Source organism: Polypterus senegalus, chromosome 2 (genome assembly GCF_016835505.1).
Source record: "Polypterus senegalus isolate Bchr_013 chromosome 2, ASM1683550v1, whole genome shotgun sequence".
NCBI lineage: Eukaryota > Metazoa > Chordata > Cladistia > Polypteriformes > Polypteridae > Polypterus > Polypterus senegalus.
In genome coordinates this window covers 51,842,436-51,867,435 of record NC_053155.1, presented here as the reverse complement: position 1 = coordinate 51,867,435, position 25,000 = coordinate 51,842,436, and the positions used below count along the sequence as shown (strand labels likewise).

Below are 25,000 nucleotides of genomic sequence, written 5' to 3'. Positions count from 1 at the left end.
TAGTATAGATATAGATATATATATATAGATATATATATATAGATATATATAGATATATATATATATATATATGTATATGTGTATATATATATATATATGTGTGTGTATATGTTTATGTGTGCATATATATATGTGTATATGTTTATGTGTGCATATATATATATATATATATATATATATATATATATATATATATATATATATATATATATATATATATATATATATATATATATATATATATATATATATATATATATATGACAGCAACACTCATCACTCACAACAGTGACAAAACAATTACATTGACAATCATGTTACGTTATTTTCAAAATGTTTCCTTTTCTTTTTCATTACTTCTTTAACACACTACTTCTCCGCTGCGAAGCGCGGGTATTTTGCTAGTACAGTATATATATAATTGACTAAGTCGCCCGACCATGGGGTACGCACGACAGAGACCATGGGGTACGCACGACAGAGACCATGGGGTACGCACGACAGAGCCCCGCCCGCCAACTCTAATCCTCCCGCGTCATGGGATACGCACGACAGAGCCCCTCCCGTTCACTCTAACCCTCTTCCTGCGTCCACCCTCGCTCTCAACGCATGCGCACTGCTTGCTCATGTGCTCGCCCCCAACACCTCACCAAACACATCCTCAGTCGCTTTGGTCTCTGCTACAGTCCATATGCACCTCTCAGCCACGTTAACTTTTCATTGTTCTTTTCGGTTCCGGCTGCTTTTCTATATAAAAATTGACCAAGTCACCCGACCATGGGGTACACACGATAGAGCTCCGCCCACCAACTCTAACCTTCCTCCCGCATCTACCCTCGCTCTTGAGGCATCGACTTCTCAACTGTCACTCCAGAACAACTCAGTATGCGAGCTATATTAAGTGTCGCCGCCAACGAAGACTCGCTACACCTTAATGAACAAGTACTTAAACTTATCTCTACTGACGAAGTAACTTTCACCAGCGTTGACTCCTTCATCACAGATGATCCCGCAGATCAACTTTCATTCCCCGAAGAATTTCTTAACAGTCTTACTCCCACTGGCATGCCTCTGCATAAACTTAAAATTGGTCCAGTCGTCAAACTTCTCAGAAACCTCATGCCAGCAAGAGGTCTCTGTAATGGCACTAGACTGACTGTTACCAGCATTCACCGCAATGTACTAGAGTGTAAAACTATCGCAGCTGCTACCTCACAAACTGCCCTTACTCCCCGGATTTCCCTGACCCCATCAGATTCAAATTTGCCTTTTACTTTTACACACAGACAATTTCCTGTTAGATTAGACTTTGCAATGACAATTAATAAGGCACAGGGCCAAACTTTCAAAAAGATATGCCTGTATCTGCCAAAACCAGTTATCAGTCACGGACAATTTTATGTTGCTCTCTCCAGAGTTCCATCTTTTCATTCACTCACAGTCGTATCCTCAAACTCACCCCATTTGGACAACTGTGTCATTCAGGAAGTGTTCACCCATCAATAAATAATTATGCGGCATATACTACGCCGCGGGTCGGCTAGTTATACATAAACAGCTATCAACTCAAGTTTTACAAGTACTACCAAGTATTAACTGGTTCACATGGGGCATCAGTCTATTGCAGGACAAACTCAAGCACACCTCAATGTGCTGATCTATATACTTGAAAATTAATCTAACACTAGTGTTCAGGATGTGGAGAGAATATGTACATATTCTATGGAGAGTGCTCCATGCAGACACTGGGAGAATATGTTAACTACATGCAAATAAACTGACTCCAATAAATGTATCTATTAAAATGACAAGAAAGCTTTAGAGGTGCCTACTGATAACGACAGAGGTTGTTGTTGCATGCAAAACAATAGATTTCCTTATTTTTACTTCACTCTTGGCTTGAATTCCTGAATGGTTTAACTTACTGAAGTAGGAAAATCCCTCTGCACTTTCAAGGCTAAAATGCTTTTATTACTGCCAATTTTATGTTAAGCCACACTTGTGCCTTTTTGCTCTGTAGAATAAATGGTGCGTTTCATTGCTCCACCATATTCCAGTTCTTAATTTGGATATGTATTTACCCTTGAAGTTTTCCTGTAATGAAACAGCAATATACATGAAATCTGCCCTGGAATGAAAACTGTTGTTTTTTACATGTCTTAGTTAAGAAAGTGAGCTCTAGTGAACACTCATTTTTTTTTTTTTTTTTAATTAGTAAGTCGTCAGTAGTGGGGATATAAACAGGCTCAATTTTGCACATGTCGATAAGCTACAGGTTTTTCAGGGCAAGCAAGGAGCATGCTCAAAGTTGCAATTATACATACCCATTGCAAATGAGTGCAAAAACACAAGAGAATTTCAGAATTGCAGCTACTTTAAGTCAACAGGCCGTAAATTTATCATTCTCTTAGGATTCTGCATGTCTGCCCATATATGCAGCACGTTTTCTTTTTTTTAATTTTTATTGATTTCAATTAGATATGGATAACATTCCGTACAGTCAAGTCAAATTTAACAAATCAAAGCAAAATTCAACCCCCCCACCCAAGAGAAAGAGAAAAGAGCTGGCAACCAAAGCTACTGTATAAAAACAGCAAGAAAAGGATATCCTTTTTTTCCACCGAAATAGAAGCTTATTCTAAAATGTCATTAATTAGAGCCTGCCATATTTTTGAACAGACAATCTACGTGAGAATGAGATTTTTTCCAATTTCAAGTAGTACAAAACATCGGTTACCCACTGACTTAAGAGTGGTGGGGTGGGATTCTTTCAGTTGTACAAGGTAAGTCTACATGCTAGTAGTGTAGTAAAAGAAATTACAGTTTGTTTGTCCTTCTCCACTTTAAGGCCGTCTAGGAGTACACCAAACACAGCTATTGATGCATTAGAAGAGATCATGACCGCAAGGCTGTGTGATAGGCATGCAAAAATGTTTGTCCAAAATGTTATTAATTTGGTGCACTCCCAGAACATATGGTCCAGTGAGGCTGGAGCATGTTGGATTTTGCCCTGGAAACATTTTGGACAATTTTAAAAGACATAAATGTGCTTGATAAAAGATTTTAAGTTGAATGGCTGAATGCTTTGCACATATGGAGCTTGAGTATTTTTTGTGCATCAAGGTTATTATAGTTTTGACTTCTATTAGTTTTTATTTCTATACTTTTTCTGACCTTACTTGGAAATTCAGTTTATTTTTCCTTTGTCATATATTTTTAGTTTTAATTAAGTTTTTATTCACAAAGACATTTCTATTTTATTTTTATAACTATTAGTTTGAGTCTTAGTTTTAGTAATTATGGTCTGGTTAAAGAGCTACTATGGAGTTTAGTTTTGTGTCACAATCAGACAGAATTGTACACTTAATAGGTTAGGATACAAGTTTAAAAGCTAACTACATCACATTGTTTACCATATACTGTATAAGAACAATTTTATACAATATTTTTTAAAAATATTTTCTTTGTCATTTGTGCAGCAAATGTGCACTGATTGTTGGCACTTTTAAAATCTATTTTTTTTTGCCCAGAATGGGACAATTTATAATGAAATTTAGGTGAATTTTAAGGATTGCGTTTTTGTTTTTACTCTAAATGTCTACAGCACACAACATATCTCGCTCCAAGAGAATGTGCTTATAATGAATGCCTTCAATATTGCATTCAAAAATCTCCCATACTGGGCTTCGTTGTTCTTATGTGCGAAGTGGCAGGAGAATTACTGTCAACAAAACGCAGGTACTTGAGAAATAAACTGAAATGTTACTAACTCATGATTCTTCTGTCCATACGGTAAAGGTTTTACTTACCAGCACATTCCGACTTCAGGAGTTTGAATTACATCTTGATATACAAGAAGCGCAAAGACAGACAGCACAGTAAATGGCTTTCTATTTCACACACATTACGCGCCAGTAGTCCGCTTGCTCTGTCACCGCAACGGCTGTGTGAATACCCGCCCCTCCATCACCAGCCGCCATTCACTGGATAACTAGATGCAGGCTGCTTGTGATGGATGACTTTCTGTTTTAGAGTTAAAAGTTACAAGAGTTAAAGACTAAGGCCGGATTTATACTTCACGCGACGCATGCTGCAGCGGACACTCCTGCTCCGCAACCGTTGTAGTGTTCATACTTGCGCACGTACTTTACGTAAATCTGGAAGAATCCACCAGGTGGCAGTGCGAGATATTATCACTGTGAGAACATGATCGGCTTCTCTTTGTTGTGAATTGCCTAGAACACTCATTAAATTCTGATGACACCTTACCACAATATCTCGGAAAATTATGTTTATTGATTAAATCCATCAATCCAGGGATGTGTCCATTCCAGCAACCATTGGGCACAAGTGAGAAACAATCCTTGGACGAGGCCTCAGCTCATTGCAAGGTGAATACAAGCACTTGCATACACTAGCGTCATTTTAGTGGCACCAAGTCCCCAAATCTGCATATCTGGAAGGAAACCGGAGCACAGTATGGAATACAAGCAGAAAATTCCAGCAACATAACTCCCGGCAAGACAGCACTGCTATCGCTCCACCACCGTGACACCCCCATGTGTGTAATTATTCCCCCCATGTGTGTATTATCAGGGGATGACGTTTACGATGGTCTGCATTAATGATAAAGTAAACTACGAGGTTAAAGGAGACATTTCAAGATTAAAGCCGAAATTTCCACTTTAATCACAAAATACATGTTTTCACCGTGTCCTTTATTTTTTTTCTCAGTGGCTCAAATACAGTGCTATACATTATGTTCCTGTTAAGTTGCAAAAAAAAAAAGACAGCACAAAAGATGGTATGTGAGACTTTTAAAATGTATCGTGTCTTTACGATTGTGAATATGCGACGCTTGAATATAAAAGCACCACGAATGCATCTGTATGTCAGCATTTTGCTTCACCACATCGAAGCATTCATCCCGTAGGATCTGCATAGAGGCTTTCTGTCACATGTGACATGAGACACTGACGTCACGTTCCAACTTTTAGCACACTGCGCCCCCCGACTTTTTGCTGGTACTCGCGCACGCATCGCTCTAATTTCTGAGGACCTGCTCAGAGGACGCGTGAAATATACGCTGGGAACGCGTGGCAGCCATGATGCGTACACGTTCTGAGCGTGAAGTATAAATCGGCCCTAACAGCAACAATATTCATTCAAAAACGAAAACTAAAAATATTTTTAGTATGTTATTTTATTTCAGTTAGTCTTTCCAGCTACTTTAATAGTTTCATTTAGTTTCATTTCAGCTTTCTTAATTTTATTTCAATTTATGAAATTTTTTGTTTTTAATAATAGTTTCAGTTTTAATTTTAGTTTTAGTTAACTATAATAACCTTACTGTGCATGGCTGCCTTCCACTCCTTTTCTGAAATATTAAGTGACAGATTCTTTCCCCAATGCACTCTGGGGTCTTTGAAAGGAAGAGACTTTAAAATATTTTTATAAATTTTAAAGATGCTATCCGAATATTCAATACTGATCAATAATTCTTCTGGAATAGATCAAGGTGGAAGGCGAGGAAAACTGGGCAGGTTCTCTTTTAGCAAAGCTTCTAGCTTGAAAGTATTGGAGGAACTCTGTTGATGAGAAGTTGTATTTGAAGCGTAATTGTTCGTAGGATGCAAAGATATTATCTATGTACAAGTCACTAAGTGTTTTAATTCCAGACATTTTCTAGACATTGAATAGTGTATATGTTTGAGAGGGTGGAAAAAAGTGGTTGTTATGGAGAGTTGCAACAGATAAAAGCTTGTGGATATTCGTCAATTTGTGTCGATGTCCAGGTCTTTATAGCTTGTATATTTGCCATCCAGTAATAAAACAAAGTTGGGTAGTGCCATACCCCCTTCTGCTTTAGGTCGTTGTAGAGATATGTAGCATTTTTGGCCACAGATTTGCGTGGACTCACCTAAAATCTCTCCATAAGCCTTCAAACTGTTTGTTTCATCTGACATCAATACACATTACAAAGCTCACACTAAAGTGTAAGTTTTCGGTTTAGAATTGTAACTCTGCTTCACTTGGTATAAATTACACAATGGGTATTTTTTGTAATATCGAGGTTTTAAATTGTTCAAGCAATGTGACCATAAACTGTAACTGGAAAGGTGAATAGATATGATTTTGGATTGACAATGTCCCAGCCAGATTCTACCATGTGTTAGAGATTTGTCTTTTTCGGTTTAAATATATATTTTTTTTTATTTGTTGACCAAAAACAAAGCACTTTTTGTGTCTGTTACATTTCCCATTTTTTTGAGCTGGTTAAAATATGTGGATATTTGAATGAGATAAAAAATGAAAGAGAAACTTTACAACCCAATATTTATATTTATTAGCAGGGCATGAACTTTAATGCAGAAGTAAAGAATCAAGCATTTTACTTAAAAACTATTAAATACCAATAAATAAATTTAGAATTTCCCAGTGCCATACCAACATAAAAAATGAACCTAGCAAAGTTACCATCATTGCCAATTTAATACAATTATATTGCAAGTTCAGAAATAATAACTTTTGTGCAAATGTTTAGAGCATGACAATGTGATCAGTCAGCTGCTACTGGTAGACATTTATCTTTTCCAATTTTTGTGGATTGCAGACCTGAAGAGTAACCTGAGGAATCAGAAAAAAATGGATTGCTGGATAACAGCAAGAAAAAGAATAAAAAATGAAGCCCCAATAAGAGAATAATGGATCTACAGATGTGACTAGTAAAAACTGAAAAATTTTAATCCAGGTGGTTATCCCTGTTCATTGCTAGTGTATGGTGCTGATAAAGAGAAGCTCGATATACTGTATATCATAGTCAGTCCCAAACATCATAAAATAAAAAAAAATAATGTATAAGCCAGACACTGGGCAGACACTTGAACAGATTACTTCTTTGTAATTCCTTTAAGTGGACGCATAAGCCAGACCAGTCCAAAGACGAAACATACCGGATCATGAACTACTGGAATGTATACTGGCAGCACTAGACACAAGGCAGAGGAGCAGCGGAACTGAAATGTCGTATGCAATTAACAATACACTGACTACAGTAGATAAAATCAGTCCTGTTCTAGGACATATTCTTCAAAGTTCATAGGCATATGAAATAGTAAACGATTTAGGGATTTAACAAATTTTTAATATTTGGATAAAATCAGCGAAAAAAAAAAAATGCAGATACAACCCAATGAATAAAACTGCTGAATATGTGACTCTCTTCTGCGGTGGGCTGGCGCCCGGCCTGGGGTTTGTTTCCTGCCTTGCGCCCTGTGTTGGCTGGGATTGGCTCCAGCAGACCCCCCGTGTAGTTAGGATATAACGGGTTGGATAATGGATGGATGCGATTCTCTTACCATTGCTGTATTGTGCGAGTTATGGATGATACTTTCGAAGAGCACCTCTTGTTCTATATGGCAGTGGTCCCCATCCTTTTTGACACCAAGCACCGCTTTACTAGAAGCAAATTTTGGGGATGGGGGTGACAGAGGATTATGGGCGGGTTCATAGGGCAGTTTTATACACAATTTACATTACATTTCTATTATTATTAAGTTATAATATCGTAATAGAAATTATACAGCTTACCATAATGCAGAATCAGTGGGAGCCCTGAGCTTGTTTTCCTGCCACCAGACGGTGGAAGAGTGACAAGCAAAGTGTGTTGCTTATGTTCAGTCTACTCCGTAATCTCGTTTTGGTTGCTGTCACTGCAGAAAACACTGCCTCACAAGGAAAGGATGTTGGAAATGGAAAAAGCTTCAATAGCTTCTTTCGCGTTATTTTAATCTTCTCCTGTCTACAAGTTATGCTGACGAGAATTTTTCTCAGCAGCTCCTTGCAATAATACACTTTCAGGGTGCAAATGATACCAAAACCCAATGGCTGAAGCACTGCTGTGCAACTGGGTGGGAGGAATTCAATGAGAGCATTACCCAAATGTGGAAGCATGTTGTGGGCAGTACAGTTATCAATCAGAAGCTGAATCATCCTTTTCTTCTTCTTCATATTGTGAGATTTCTGAACACTTTTGGGATCCCCCACCCACCCAATGGGAAGTCATGATGAAGTGTGTCCTGAAGCGCAATTGCCGCGTCTGTGTAAGATTGTTTGTCTGTTGCCGAGGCAGAGCAACAGCAGGTTCATAGCATGTTGTCCTGTTGAAAGAGGTCCCAAAAGAGTTTAAAAACCTCAAATTTTCTTGAATGAGCACCACATTAATAGGAATGTTCTTGAACAAACATCACTAAACCACATAAAAACTGCTTTTTCGGCGTCTTCAAATGCAAAAGTTTGCATACGTTTGCAACCCGAGATTTTTTTTTTCCTCATATAACAAAGACATATGCATTGCACTGGTCATTCCAAAAGATTGCACATCGCAAACATTAACACTGTTATTGTTGTTTCGTGTCTGCCGTTTCTATAGAAGGGTGACAATGAGTTAAATTCCAACGGATGTTTTTCAAATGTTGATGAGCAATAAACAAAAGGTATCACTGAAAACCACAGAAAACAAAAACAGCAGAAAAACAGTATGAGGAAAGTTTGAAGAAAGAAAATTTTTTGACAAATGTGCACAACTGAGCTGCAACCACAGAACTAACTGCTCTGTGGATGATTCATTCAAGAATTTCAAGGTTACTACATTGTAATGCAAGTATCTGCTGAATATACTTCGTAGTAACGAGATTTCAATAGACTCGTGTCATATGGGGAAACTGTCTGAACCATAAAAATAGTTTGTTGTAATATTCTTTTACCTCACACTTCGCGGCCTAGACGGTAGCAGCCCGGGGGTTGGGGATCCCTGCTATAGGGAATAAGATCTAAACAATGTGGATCTGTACAACATGGCAGCCAAGAAATGGACAAAGCATGCCAACAAGCTGACACAGTTCACATGAAATTACACTGTGAACTACCATGCTTTTGGACTGAAGGCATACAATATGTGTGGGTTTAAAATTTATAAATCATTGAAGGCATACACATTTTTAATGGTTTAGGTACAAGATCTCAAAATTTACAAACCGTCAAAATGTAAGAGCATAGTCACTGTAGCAAGGCAAGCTGACAAAGCTGTTGGTATTTCTTCATATTGCCTCTTATGATGGTTTAAGATGAATTTTGGGTATGAAAAGCACCTAGTGTCATTATCAAGTCTTCCTGTCTGCATAAAACAACTTGTTTCCCTGCAAGATAATAGTTGAAATTGGGCACATTTATTTGTCAAGGAAATGTGTGATTAAAGGTAAATGTTTGTGAAAGTATCATTGAGAGTGTGCTGTATATATTTGAAAACTCACCAATGCTTTTCAACCTCATATACTGCATCTTAAAACAGACATTCAGTGTGACTTCAATTACAGATTAGTTTAATCTTTCAAATGATACACTCTTAATTGTCCAATATCCACTCCTGTCAGCAAAACAGAGCAATGCTGGCAGAGTTACACCAGCACAGATGACTCAAGCAACCCTCAAAAAAGTACTAGTTAAATGATATAACCTTTATGGTCGTAAAAGTCAAACCGCAAGCAACTTAACTCACGTAGAACTGAATGGAAGAGGGAACAAGCTCTTTAAATGTGGTTCAGTGACATATATAGTGATTGACCATGTATTTAGCACTTACATTACAATACACACAGCTTGATGGTTGAATCATCTGCAGATGCAATATTTCTTTGACACTGTGTTTATCAGCAAAGCACCACACTGATTTGCCTCCTATCATAATCGTAGGAAGCCAACAATTTAAGCTTGAAACTCTCACATTTCAGAAAATTAAGCAAGTCCCTAAAAGCACTGAAAGTTAAACCACAGACATTTTTAACTTGTTACTATTTGTAATCATGTTGGGAAAATGTACATTGTTTTACAGACTTGTATACTGTAAATCATCATTTACAAAATTGAATATTGTTACTGTTTATTTTCTGTTGAATTTTTTTAAATAAATCTTATTTGAAAATACAGATTACAAGAACAAAAGGATATGTTTATCAAATTGTACTTTATAATTAAATTTAAAGTATAAATAAAAAGTTAAACTGATTTAATTCAGGTTTCATGAAATTGCACAAAAATAAATGAAAGAAAGGTGTTCAGAATTCGACTCAGTGTTTTCTGAAATTCAGCCAAGAACTTTCCTTTTGGCTCATCACTATACTATTTACACGAGATACTTTTTAAACAAAACAAAAAAGGAGATCTGAAATAATTAAGGGGAAGCTAAAGGCCATTTCTTTATTAAATGTGAACTTCAACTTGTATTTTCCCCAAAAGTAGGAGGCAGGCAATTAACTGAAGAATATAACCAGACACTGCCTAATAATGTGTGCCATCTCAAAAATGTGAATCAATAATCAATGATTCTGGCCTTGAACTCCAAGTTTAAGAGGTTTTCCCAAGTTTCCACAGATGCCTCCTAATCTCCATTTTAAACAAAAATATCAGGCACCATTTTTTATATAAAAAAAAAAAAAAAGGAGAAAAATACTACACTTAAGAGCACAATTGTCCACAGAAATTAATACATACCATGATTGTGGAAAAATATATCTGACTTGAAAGATAACTAAATTATCAATTAAGTATTCTTAGTCTGCAAATGCTCACTGAATCTAAAAATGAAAATAAGTCACACAAGAACAAATGTTCAACAACTGACAAAGTGTCTTGTTGAAACATTTAATTTGAAACTTCCTGGTGCAAAAGCAACTTAAAACAGTTGCTGTGAACAAGATTGTTTACTTGTTTACGTGGCAGGCTAATGTCTTCATTTTGACTTCATTGAAAAGGAATCTTTTTTAAAAATGTAAATGTCAATTAATATATTTATTTCTGTGGTCATATAAATGCAAAGAAGTGTAATTTCAAAAGCTGAGTTTGCCTACTTATACTTGGGAGTCCAAGATACAATGTTGTTATTTGAAAACCTTATCATTAGAAACCATGCAAAAAGTATCACTATTTAAACTGCATTCATAATAAGCAATACTACTTTTAATATAAATTTGAAGCCTATGATGATCACAGATTATTCTTTCTAAAACACACAGTGAAACTGCTCCTATCTCAAATTTACTAAATCCCTTCATTTGCGGTAAGTCAACAGGCAGCATGCTGGATTTATACACTTTACTGATCTACAGTATACCCAATAAATATAAAAATTACCATATATAGCAGTTTCATACTTTAAATATAAACTTCACATACACTAGGACCATTTTCCACAGGATAGACAAAAGTTTTCTCTGGTTTACCTTTACATCACAAAGATTCATAAATTATGCTAACTGGGAGCTTTAAACAGGTCTTGAGTGAGTGTATTATGTGATGGACTGACATCCCCTACAGGGTTGTTGATGCCCAACGCTGCTGGGAAAGGATCCAGCTCTTCACAGATGACGAAGTAGATTCAGAAAACAAATTCCAGCTTCTTCACTTCATCTTAAACAAATACAATTATTTCCAGCTAAATATGTCAAAATTATGCCTAAGAAGAGTTTTCCAGGTGAAGAATAACTAGGCTGATTTCAGGAATACATGAGATGAGTTATGAGGAAAGATCAAAGGCACCAGCCTTTTCCAGTTCCAAATACAAGGAGACTAACAGGTGACATGACTGAACTGTTCAAAATTATGAAAGCAATTATTACAGTGGATCAAGACTCTTCCTTTAAAATTAGTTCATCAAGAACATGGAGACACAGTTGGACACAAAAGGTTAAATTTCACACAAAGATTAGTAAGTTTTTTGTCACACAGAGAACCATACACACATGAAATAAATTAACAAGTGGTGCGGTAGACAGCACAAATTTAGGAGCTTTCAAAATTAGACAATGTTATTTTGGAAGAATTAAATGGATAGGACTGGTGAGCTTTGTTGGGCTGAATGGCTTATTCTCATGTAAATCTTTCTAATCTTTTAACATTCTAAAAGAGTTCATAACTGCATCATTAAAAATATGACATAAATGAATAACAGCCATATGGTATTTAAAACAAGAGTAATAGCAGGATATACAGAGACTGAAAGGCAGCCTGATAAGAGATATACCTGCTAATAAAACGGATGAGAAGTTAGATCTATTAATTCCTTCTTACAAATATGAAAAGGACGGTCAACTCCAACAATAATATCCACAGCCAAGATAAAAAAAAAAAAAAAAACATACAAAAAAAGCAAGTTATTGGTTACTTTTTATTTTTTTTCAGGTGAGGTGCACAAAACAGTCACTATAAATTATAATGTACAATACTGCAAAATTATTTTCATATTGAAATTAACTCTTATTCTGACCCCTTACAGGTAGTAGACTGTTAATTTACTCTGAGGATATCACCATCCAATGAAATAGAATTACCAAAGTTTCAAACCCTGAAGTTTCCACTGGATTGCACTGTTCTGAAGAATAACTTGCCATTTTTAATCACAATGTTTACTATTTATCCTATTGTATTATCGGTATTTCGATACACTAATCCCATGAAGCCAGAGATGCAGTTTAAGGAAGCCCAGCAGTGACAAGTTAAGTACCAAGAGTGGAACTTTAGAGAATAAATACTGTACATAAATGGGTACATAAAAGCCAGCCTTAAGAGATTTTTATGCTTAAAAATACTTGTTAGGCACCAAGTATAAAATCTTGGTGCTTCAAAATGGCACTGCACAGAGACCTGTAATACTAGTTTTTTTTTTCTAGACCCTTTCACACATAAAGGCTCTATCCTTAACTGACTATCCTTCACACCCAGCGATTTCTCAGGTAAGGAACCAGCTTCATCTAAATAAATTACTCAGGTTTATAGAAAATTCCTAAATAAAGCACACACAATGTCAAGGTGTTTATAAATAAAACACATTCACGTTCAAGCAATGAAACCAATTCCGTGAAGTGCAGGTGACTACCTCCATCTTTTCAAAGCCATTTGTTTCCCAAGGTTAGCTATTCTCAGGTTGTCTAGAAATCTGAAACCATTTTACACAAGTCAGGGTGAACATGTTGAGCCAGTATACCACCAAACAAAGTCATGCACTGCTTGGTTCATGGCTGCTGTTTTCCACTACGGAACACCGTAAAGCAAAGAGAACTAGGAAGATGTGCAGCATCTGGTGATAGCTGACCTTTAGGCCACTTTCATAATAGCCTGAATGCAGTAGCACACTGGCTTACAACTAGTGTTAAATAGATACTAACATTTGACTCTGGTATTGATACTAGCTTTTATGCCTTAGAACCAGTACCAAAACTAGACTGTAGCAAATATTAGATAACCCTTTGCCATTGTTTCAGCCCAAAAACCACATGCCCCTCCTTTCTAGGCCATACAATCGTGCGTCCCCCTACTATGTCACATAGCACAAATCATTATGAGTAGTGGTTAAATCCCTTAGAGTCTCTAGTGTGTTTATAGAGAAATATTCATTCATTCACAGACCGGGGTAGGGTAGTCCCACCACACCCTTAGAGATTACAGGGAGATGTATTACATTGAAGATTTGTCCTCCTTGGAGTTTAATTCATACTAATAAAAGACTAAGTGTGAGGTGATTGAAAGCTATCATTTATTTGCTGCACTAAAATGCTGGTACAGTAACATTTTAAAAACGGTGTAGTTTGGTATTTTTTCATTTCCAGTATACCTTGTATCACTTCTTATAACACATTTTCTTTTAAATAAAAAATGTGCACTGACCTTTATCACAACTTTTAGAATTCCCCACACATTTACCAAGGAAGGGTTTGAATGCTTTCAACCCAAGAAACTGCTTGGTCTGCACAGTTTGGAATTGTTAAACAAGGAATTTTGTGAAGAGGTTATGGTGTCCTAAGTTAAATGCCTGTTTATAAATACAGAAGCATCACATCTTCCTAGTGATTTTCCACCCAATTACAATGACTTCTGAAATAAGTTTACTGTTGCTTATAGTAGCATGAGGATTTTTTTTCCCTCTCTGCATTGTTCAGAACGAGTAGTAAACTGCACTTACTGATGAAGCTGAAAAAGTCTCATTTGTTAAAGCATCTTTTGGCAATGCTTTTAAATTATAAGTGGGCAATTACAGTATATAGGTAACTGTTAAAACTACTGTGTCATTTCACTTTCTAGTAAAAAGAAATGCAAGCAAATTTTAAGTATTCAGATTAACAATTGGCTCAATAGTTAATTTGGGTCTTTGTTGGTATTTAAAAGTAGTTAATGCTTAATGTGCTGGCCTATTGTGTTTCCAGGCCAAGATTTTTTTTTTTTTTTTGAAAATTGACATTTGCGGTCACTGTCGCACCATTTATTTGATCGGAATTAAAACATTATGTTATCAAATAACAGAATAGTAATTTATGGTTTAAAGGGTTATCTGCTATTATTTTTATACAAAAGGATCAATGATCTCTAAATGTCTGATCCAGTCACTGTAGATTTACAACTGCACATTACAGCATTTAAATATTAACAGGGTCTGGCCATGTGCTTTGTTAGCTTGGAGGAAAGAAGTCAGAGAGTTATATGTATGACAGATCGTTGTGAATAGGAACTGAAACTATGCTGGGCTCTATGACTTGTTTGCATCAACATGTTATGTTAAACTCCAAACATGTTAACTGACAGAAAACATGCATAGTCTCTTGACTCTACAGCTGAAAAATACAGACTACTTCAAAAGGATCTGCTTCAGTTAATACAGTATAAGCATATTCCACATAAAAGACCAGAAAATACAGACTAACTCCACAATCTGTAATGCAAATAAATGAATTACACAACACTCCATAGTACTTTGCATCCAATGGAATTTTCAAGAGATAAAACAGTCTTATCAAAATTTTTAGTATACTACTCAAAATTAAAAATTAAATTACACTGGGTCTACAGTCATAAGCCAGATTAAATATTTCTCATATGCATTCCTCTAAGATATAGTAAAATACACACAAACAGAAATAAACTTTCCAACAATTGGCCTGTCAGTCGCCCACAAAACTTCGCTTCAAGTCTATGAGCTGGGCAGTGGCAGATGGTAACAACATACTTGTAATGCCTCAGAAACATCGAGTCATTTGCAATTGTTCCCAATTATGTGTTTGCAAATACATGCCTTTTCTTCTCTATCACAGTCTGTATCATGTATACAGGCATTTATTTTATAATATTATCCATCTAGTAATACCATATTTGGAGCATGTATTTTGCATCCAGTGATCTTAACAGCAACTTAATCCTTTTTTTTGCTATAATATTGATAAGTACTTTACACAGCCAGCACCAAGAATGAATCTGTAAGGCACTTCAAATTTCAAGGACAGAGGTAAAATTTTGTTGGAAACTACCCAGTAAAATGTAATTTTCCCATTTAACAGAAAATATCTCATTATATAGCACTGAAAAAAATCAAAGATTTTTACTTCAATAATTGATATTTCATTAGGGCGGCACAGGTTCGCTTCCTGGGTCCTCCCTGCATGGAGTTTGCATGTTTTCCCTGCATCTGCGTAAGTTTCCTCCAGGTGCTCCGGCTTCCTCCCACAGTCCAAAGACATGCAGGTTAGGTGCATCGACACCTAGTGTGTGCTTGGTGTGTGGGTGTGTGTCCTGCGGTGGGCTGGCGCCCTGCCTAGGGATTTGTTCCTGCCTTGCACCCTGTGTTGGTTGGGATTGGCTCCAGCAGACCCCCCGTGACCCTGTGTTAGGATATAACGGGTTGGATAATGGATGGGTGGATATTTTATTATCCTAATAGTAACATTTTCTCAAAAAATTAATACAGGTGTATATTACTCTTCATCTAATAATCTTAACAGTTTCAAGGATCACCAGTATAATGTATTTATAAATGTTGATATACTATGGATGGATATATATATATGTTATACAGTATATATCCAGAGTAATTATAATTAAAAGGCTCAATTCACTTGCAAAACAAAGAATAAAAACTTGAAATTAAAATAAAATGGTACATAATGCAGAATTGACTACTTCACAAAAACTCAATTGTAATGGCTACCAAGTATATTTGCACTTGAAGAGTTTCAATATGGAGCAGAGATGGTGTGAAATGGATGAGTAAGTCCTTGCTCTGCTTAATTGTGTCACTTTCTGACATGAATTAATGGTTACTTTTTATAAGCATTTCTATGATTCAAGTATGTGAAAATGTGTTTTGCAATACAGCAAGTCATTGCAGCAGTTATCTTCTTCCATCTGCTGTTTAGTCCGCTTATATGGTACACAAAAAAACAGCATACATTTTATGGAACTTTTCTTACCAGGTATCTGTTTTCCCAGGTGGATTGAAGAGCACACTGCGAGTGCTGCATGTGTCTGAATGGCCTCTTCACATACAGTAAAGTTTTTTGTCTGTAGATGTGGCACTACTTGCACTGTCACCCTGGTTATAACCAAACATTTTCCAACAGGAGTGCTAACCCTACCTGTTATGTTTTCCTTGTCTGATCTTTACTAAATTTATTCCTCACACTTATCAAACTCAAGACAACGCTAGAAGTGTCACTGTAGTCATGCTAAGAAAGAGCAGTTGAAATTGTGCAAAAAAAAGGTTGTGGGGAAAAAAAATTGAAGTCTTGAACATCACAGTATTTGCTTTTGCATATTGATTTTTCTTAAATATTGAACTGAAAATTCAACGTATTGCCTACCTGAATTGATGCATCTTTGATTATGTGGCAGTCACATTGGAGGACCCCGAGGAAAATTCTACAGACATGAGAGACCATGTAGACTTCCACAAGACCTACAACTGGGTGCAAGATTCGAACAGATATGCTGGAATCATGAAGCTGTACCATTAACCAAAATACTAGTTTTAAAATAATAAAAGAAAAACAGTTTATATTAAAAAAAAAAAAAAAACAGGTATATTTACTACATTTTCTAACTAAAAGAAAGCCAGACATTGATTTCTTAATTTTGCAGCTGTATGCCGGAGTGAAATTTTAGACATGCATATAGGCATGTAAGTGATTTGATACTCTTCTCAGAAGTTGCACAGGGCCAGGACAGAGTTTTACTAAAAAAAGACAAACTATAAAAGATCATTTTTATAGCTACATGTAAAAGTAGAGCATCTCTGGTTTGTGAGGATATACAACATGTGAATTCTTCTTTGACATATTTGAAGAAATGGCAATTCATTTGACAACAACTAAATTCACAGGAAACTCCTCAGTTACATGCAACAGATCTTTTGAAAATTGACAGTATGGGAATTTAAGTTATCTTTTTGAAGCATGACTTGCTCATCAGTCTGATATGAAACCACAATGTACAGTCAACAAAACGCACAAGACATGTACTTACTGATAAGATTTTTTTTTTTTTAATCAGGCAATAGCTGCAACTTATGAAGGTAAGACACCGTCAGTCGGAAATTCTCAAGGCTGACTTTGCGGTATTAATTAAAGACACAAAGGAGAAGGCCCCATCGGCAAAGATTTTCTTTTTGGGTCCACTACCTCTCATCAGACGATCAAATGAGTACTACAGTTGTCTGCTAGGATTGAACAACTGGATGCATGGCTTCTGCAAGAATCAAGACATCGGATTCATCAAAAACTGGAACCTCTTTTTGGAAAGGCCACGTTTCTTCAAGCGAGATGGCCTGCATCCGAACAGTTTCAGCGCCCATGTCCTCTCAGAAAACATATCTTAGATAATTCATTTATCTTAACTATCTATCTCTACTCTTATCCCCGTCCCAAATGCTATTGCTATGCTAGGACATGATAATTGTTTAACAAAATTTTCCGTAAAAGTGCACAACATTAATACTCTAATAACCAATCTCAATTAAAGCTATTAAAACAGACTATAGTTTAAACAAAAAACACACACAGAGCGGCGCTAACAAAAATAACTTAATTCCTGTTCCAAATATCAATAACGCACATACTGTAGTATTCATCTCTGCCCCTCCGAAAGATTAAATATGGCACGATTAAATGTTAGAGCTTTAACTAACAAGACTTTTTTATTAATGATCTTATTGCACTAAGTGAAACGTGGCTTAGCTCAGATGGCGCAGCTGTTTTAATCTAATCTGCACCTCCGAATTACAGTTTTAATCGTGCTGACCACCAAGGAAAGAAGGGCGGCAGCTTGGCAAACATTTACTCGAACCGGTTAAAATGTAAAGATGTTAATTTTGGTAAATTCAAGTCATTTGAGTATTTTTCCATTGCTATTCATGGAGTTTCTTACGTTCTAGTATTATCCGTGTATAGACCTCCCAAATTTAATGTGTCTTTCTTTGAGGAATTCTATGAATTAATGTCAATTTTAATTACAAACTATGACACACTCTTAAAAGTTGGTGACTTTAATTTTCATATACAGTGGTGTGAAAAACTATTTGCCCCCTTCCTGATTTCTTATTCTTTTGCATGTTTGTCACACAAAATGTTTCTGATCATCAAACACATTTAACCATTAGTCAAATATAACACAAGTAAACACAAAATGCAGTTTTTAAATGATGGTTTTTATTATTTAGGGAGAAAAATAATCCAAACCTACATGGCCCTGTGTGAAAAAGTAATTGCCCCCTTGTTAAAAAAATAACCTAACTGTGGTGCATCACACCGGAGTTCAATTTCTGTAGCCACCCCCAGGCCTGATTACTGCCACACCTGTTTCAATCAAGAAATCACTTAAATAGGAGCTGCCTGACACAGAGAAGTAGACCAAAAGCACCTCAAAAGCTAGACATCATGCCAAGATCCAAAGAAATTCAGGAACAAATGAGAACAGAAGTAATTGAGATCTATCAGTCTGGTAAAGGTTATAAAGCCATTTCTAAAGCTTTGGGACTCCAGCGAACAACAGTGAGAGCCATTATCCACAAATGGCAAAACATGGAACAGTGGTGAACCTTCCCAGGAGTGGCGGCCGACCAAAATTACCCCAAGAGCGCAGAGCGACTCATCCGAGAGGTCACAAAGACCCCAGGACAACGTCTAAAGAACTGCAGGCCTCACTTGCCTCAATTAAGGTCAGTGTTCACAACTCCACCATAAGAAAGAGACTGGGCAAAAATGGCCTGCATGGCAGATTTCCAAGACGCAAACCACTGTTAAGCAAAAACATCATTAGGGCTCGTCTCAATTTTGCTAAGAAACATCTCAATGATTGCCAAGACTTTTGGGAAAATACCTTGTGGACTGACGAGATAAAAGTTGAACTTTTTGGAAGGCAAATGTCCCGTTACATCTGGCGTAAAAGGAACACAGCATTTCAGAAAAAGAACATCATACCAACAGTAAAATATGGTGGTGGTAGTGTGCTGGTCTGGGGTTGTTTTGCTGCTTCAGGACCTGGAAGGCTTGCTGTGATAGATGGAACCATGAATTCTACTGTCTACCAAAATATCCTGAAGGAGAATGTCCGGCCATCTGTTCGTCAACTCAAGCTGAAGCGATCTTGGGTGCTGCAACAGGACAATGACCCAAAACACACCAGCAAATCCACCTCTGAATGGCTGAAGAAAAACAAAATGAAGACTTTGGAGTGGCCTAGTCAGTCCTGACCTGAATCCAATTGAGATGCTATGGCATGACCTTAAAAAGGCGGTTCATGGTAGAAAACCCTCAAATAAAGCTGAATTACAACAATTCTGCAAAGATGAGTGGGCCAAAATTCCTCCAGAGCGCTGTAAAAGACTCATTGCAAGTTATCGCAAATGCTTGATTGCAGTTATTGCTGCTAAGGGTGGCCCAACCAGTTATTAGGTTCAGGGGGCAATTACTTTTTCACACAGGACCATTTATGCATCTAAAATCTGGAATAGCATACCAATAGGAATTCGCCAGGCTAATACAGTGGAGCACTTTTAAAAAAAAAAAACTGCTGAACATACATTATTTTAACATGGCCTTCTCATAACCTCACTGTAATTTAATCCTAAAACTCTGTATATCCAATTCATTATAATAACTATTCATGGTGGCTCTAAAATCTGTACTAACCCCTACTCTCTCTTCTGTTTCTTTTTCAGGTGTCTTGCCACCACCATCTACTCAAAGCACCGTGATGTTCCAACAGTGATGGATTAAAAACCAGAAGTCTGCATGACCATCATTATCAAGAGCGTCCGTGAGAACCCTAAATACAAAGAGGACTGTTTCATTTATGTTAGGTAGAATGCCTAGAGGGGACTGGGCGGTCTCGTGGCCTGGAACCCCTGCAGATTTTTTTTTTCCTCCAGCCGTCTGGAGGTTTTTTTTTTGTTTGTTTTTTCTGTCCTCCCTGGCCATTGGACCTTACTCTTTTTCTATGTTAACTAATGTTGTCTTATTTTAATTTCTTATTTTGTCTTTTATTTTTCTTCATTATGTAAAGCACTTTGAGCTACTTTTTTGTATGAAAATGTGCTATATAAATAAATGTTGTTGTTGTTGTATGTCTATATGCCTTAGAAAGTCAAAAATCTGCTCTTTCAAAGCTGATAGATTGGGGATTTCAGAAATCAGACTGGATAACCAACAGCTTTTTATTTTGATATGAAAACGGAGCATTTGTAAATGCTCAAAGTGAAAATGTTCTACCAAGCAATAACAGTGGCATACAAAGACAAATTTAAGATATTTTTAAATCTAAATGTATAATTTATAAATATGAATCCTATTTGCCAATAGAAACAAAGACAATATTAGCAGTCTAACTTTAAAGAAGATCAAATAATTAGATCTTTGAGTTACAACTGGTCCACTCTGACTCATTTCACATGTATTTTTAAAAAGACCATCTTAAATCGAGATCCATGTTGTTCATTTACATCACAAACATAATTGAAAGCATAATTGGCATAAAGAGGCCTAATAATGATAAGAAGTGAAAATAGTACCAACTGGAAGACAAAAAAGAGAGGCAACTCATATCTCTAAAACAGAATATTGAGATAAAGGCCAATATTCTATACTTTTGCAACTGCAGAGTATTAAATAACTTTTAAATAACAGAACTAGTTAACTTTTTCACTGCTGACCTTGGAACAGCTTCACACTTTGTTCTGAAGCAGCAATGACTGCATTTATCACAGAAATCATTTATATAAATTGCAATTAGTATGGCTGAAAATAAACACAAATCTTTGTTAATTTTAATTTCTTAATGTGAAGGGCTTTGCGCATGGGAAAGGTGCTATACAAATATTATTATGTTTGTCTGCAATTCTTCATTTTTTCAAAAGCAACTAGATGCCTTAAGTTACCTTGTATGTTTGCCTTAATAATCCATCAACAATATTGTGCAAAAGGTTCTGTGCAACACGCACTCTAAATATCTTCTGTTAAAAAAAATACTTCAGACATAGGAGGAAAAGAAAAGAAATGGGAGAAAACGTCATAAGTGGGATTCACATGCAGCTGTTCCAGAGCACTCCTTTCTGCCGATAAAAGGACAGCCTGTCCACATGAACTTGAGAACATGGAAAAGGCCCACAACCACTTTAGTTAGGATGTCCTGATATTCAAACCTTTTTAACTTTAATGGGTTTTCTTTAGCTGTATGATTTGTAGATTTACAATCTAAACTGCAGTAGAAACTGTGTTCCTTTTCAGAAAAGCCAAATTCCTAGCAGCAGCAGCACTCTTGTACTGTTTTTGTGCCGCAAACTCTTTCAGTTCGCATCAGCTATGCTGGATTAAAAAAAAAATCTTACAGAATGAGCCTGAGTGTTCATTGAATGTGATTTATTTACAATTTAACGACCAGAGAAAATTGCTAAAAATACATTTATAAAGCTGACTTATGTTTATATTAACAGCCGCTCATAAGCAGCTTTTTTTCAGATCCATGAGATGATAGTTAAAGATTAACAAGTTGCCAGCCTAGCAAAAAGTCAAAATGCAATTGCCCACAATAAAGATTGCAAGGGAATTTAACAGATTTCTCTATCGTATTTTGCTAGCCTCTGTACAGAAAAATTATTTTAGTTAAACACACTCAGAAGCAACAATAGCAGTACCTGACAAGTGCATTTAGTGGACAATTTATCCGTTCTGTCCGCAGAAATACCATGGTGCCAACTTTCCCCTCCATGCTAATCACTAGCATGAATTTCTCAAGTTAACCGGCTTCACAACACTAAAAGAGCTACTGATGAACAGCTAAATAATTGTATGTGGGTTACATACAGCATTATTAGCTTGTCTTGAGCTGTAATTCTCACACACATAATTTTGCTCGATATCTGGGGGAACCTACTTCTGCCGAATGTGTTGTAGCTGTCACCATGCTTAGCCTACTCAAAAACAGTACAGAGAGTCGTTGCGTGCCAACATGTAGTTTGCATGGAGCAAACCCCCGATTTTTTTTTTTTTTAAATATAATTAGTTTGACTGCAGTTTGCCATAATTCACTTTTATGGGCTACTGTTCGTAATAAAGTGATCTGCACTATATAAACAAAAATGTGCTGTTTCTCAAAAGATGCATTTAAAACATTTATATTTAAGTGAAAAAAGAAAATCACAAATTATACACTCCAAGCTTTTTGGTTAGTTATTCAGGTCACATTTTACCATAATAAAATGATGGGGCATGAGACTATGGATTATGGATTTTTTTAGTTATTTTTCCAAATTCTCCTGTATGGTTTTTAATGTTTCCTCTCTTATTAAAACCAGAATAAACCCGAGAACCAACAGTTTCATATTAGTGTAAGGTTGCAAAATTAAGTGTTTCATAAATCCTTATATTATTTCACTTATGTCTGTCCATGCTTGATATAAACAACGGTTGCCACAACTACTACATCCCTCCAAAACAATAACGAGGAATCAGTATTAATGGCAGAGTTTTGGTCTTGGGCTTATCTTCAAGTCTTCAATTATTTGATGGTATATTCGGTGCATACTTTGCTACTGACCGAAACTGCATTAATGACACTACCATTTTACACCTCATTTTTCCTTCACTTCAACATAAGCCTCCCAATAAAATGAAAAGGCACATACAGCCTAGCTGCAACCAACAGAAACGGTCTCGCCAGCCTACATACACCAACGTACAGAAGCAGCAACATCTACATCACCCCAGACCAACCAATACAGGCAAGATGTCTTTGTTGTTCCAAGACAACGTACGACAAACCATAGAGAGACATCCTCCAAAAGATCAGAAGCAGCAGGTCTTGCACCTAGACAGTGAACGATAAACGAATTACACACACAACCTTTCTGAAGAGCAATGGCAAACTGCCAGACAACAAGAAACATTACAATGGAAAACCTACAGGGATTCCATAACACTGATAACTCAAAACAAGATATTCCCTTTAAATTACGGCACAGGCAAATTCCCTTTCATTTAGCATCATGTATGACTATCACCAAGTCACAACAACAATTATTTAATAATGTTGGAGTTTATTTGCCAGGCTCCGTTTTTACCCATGGCCTGTACACTACATTTTCCAGAGTTATACTGAAACCCAGGTACAGGTACTTGCTGGTTACACACCAAGGAATATTTTTGTATACTACAGTAGACAGCCACATTTCACACATACCGACTTACATGTGTCCTGCATTTCCCTTCTTATCCAATATGTTCCATTAACCTGTTCATGTTACACTTTGTATTGTAAGTATTCATTCTGTTATAAGTGACTATAACAACATCCCATACTAATCATGTGACTATTCTAATACTGAGTACTCTCACAAGTCACTACTTAGTAAAATCTTCTTTCCTATTGTAACGTGCAATGTTCTTCTCTTCCTCATTATCATTTCACCAATGCTTTTATTCTTCCAAAATTTCGCAAGCACAATTTGCTAGTTTAACTTAAAATGCTTTCTGCTGGCTCTAATCTGTCTCAATTTGATTAAAGATGGCTTTGAAAACCCATCCTGGGAAGCATTTGTGTTGAATGTTACACAAAATATGCAGCAAATGAATAATTTACAAGTGACTGCATTCATTAATCCAAAAATACACTCAATTGAGTGACCACTGGTCAATGAGAAACTCAGTGGCTGGAGAAAATCATTTCTAAAATGGCAATGAATTACCTAATTTAGCAAAAAAAGTGAAGGTAATGACCATCAACACCCTTAAGTGACAGCGTTACTCTCTTAAAGATATACTGCTGCTCTGGAGGAAAAAAATGTAAAATTGATAAGACTTTCTAGGTCACAAAAAAAAAAAAAGGTCTGCTTATTAAACAGTTATTTAGTTTCTTAACTCTGGTTTTTGGAATTAGTCTGGCTGATCCTCCTTGACCATTTCTACTTTTACTCAATGCATTTGAACAAATCATATCCACATTTTAGCCAAGTGAGTTTTATTTGAATATTATTTAATCATAATCCAACTGATTTCTGGCTATTCAAATATCTGAGATAAGGGCAGCATGGTGGCGCAGTGGTAGTGTTGCTGCCTCGCAGTAAGGAGACCCGGGTTCTCTTCCCAGGTCCTCCCTGCGTGGAGTTTGCATGTTCTCCCCGTGCTTGCGTGGGTTTCCTCCGGGTGCTCCGGTTTCCTCCCACAATCCAAACACATGCAGGTTAGGTGCACACTAATGTGTGTGTGTGTGTGTGTGTGTGTGTGTGTGTGTGCGCCCTGCGGTGGGCTGGCGCCCTGTCCATGGATTTGTTCCTGCCTTGCGCCCTGTGCTGGCTGGGATTGGCTCCAGCAGACACCTGTGACCCTGTAGTTAGGATATAGCAGGTTGGAAAGTGACGGACTGATATCTGAGATATCCATAACTTGGACTATGCTACACTTTTACGAAAACTATAAAGTAAATACATGATAATGTGAATGCAGCTCTTAATTCAGTGACCACCTGATCACACTTCAGAGTCATGAAGTATAGAAAGATAAGCTTAAAATTATGGACAATCATCATTGTGTGAAGTCTGAACAAGAAATACCTGGCACAATGAGACATAAAACAAAATCATGATCACCTGACACATTTTACAGCATAGACAGACAAATAAAGAAGCAATGTTAAACAC

The 25,000-nt window shown here is 36.6% G+C and overlaps 1 protein-coding gene across 3 annotated transcripts in view; it reads right to left on the bottom strand.

Annotated features, from left to right (window-relative positions):
- The window catches only part of bcl9 (BCL9 transcription coactivator), a 522,554-nt gene that overhangs the window by 99,580 nt on the left and 397,974 nt on the right, over positions 1–25,000 (bottom strand). The gene's annotated exons all lie outside the window — the stretch shown is intronic.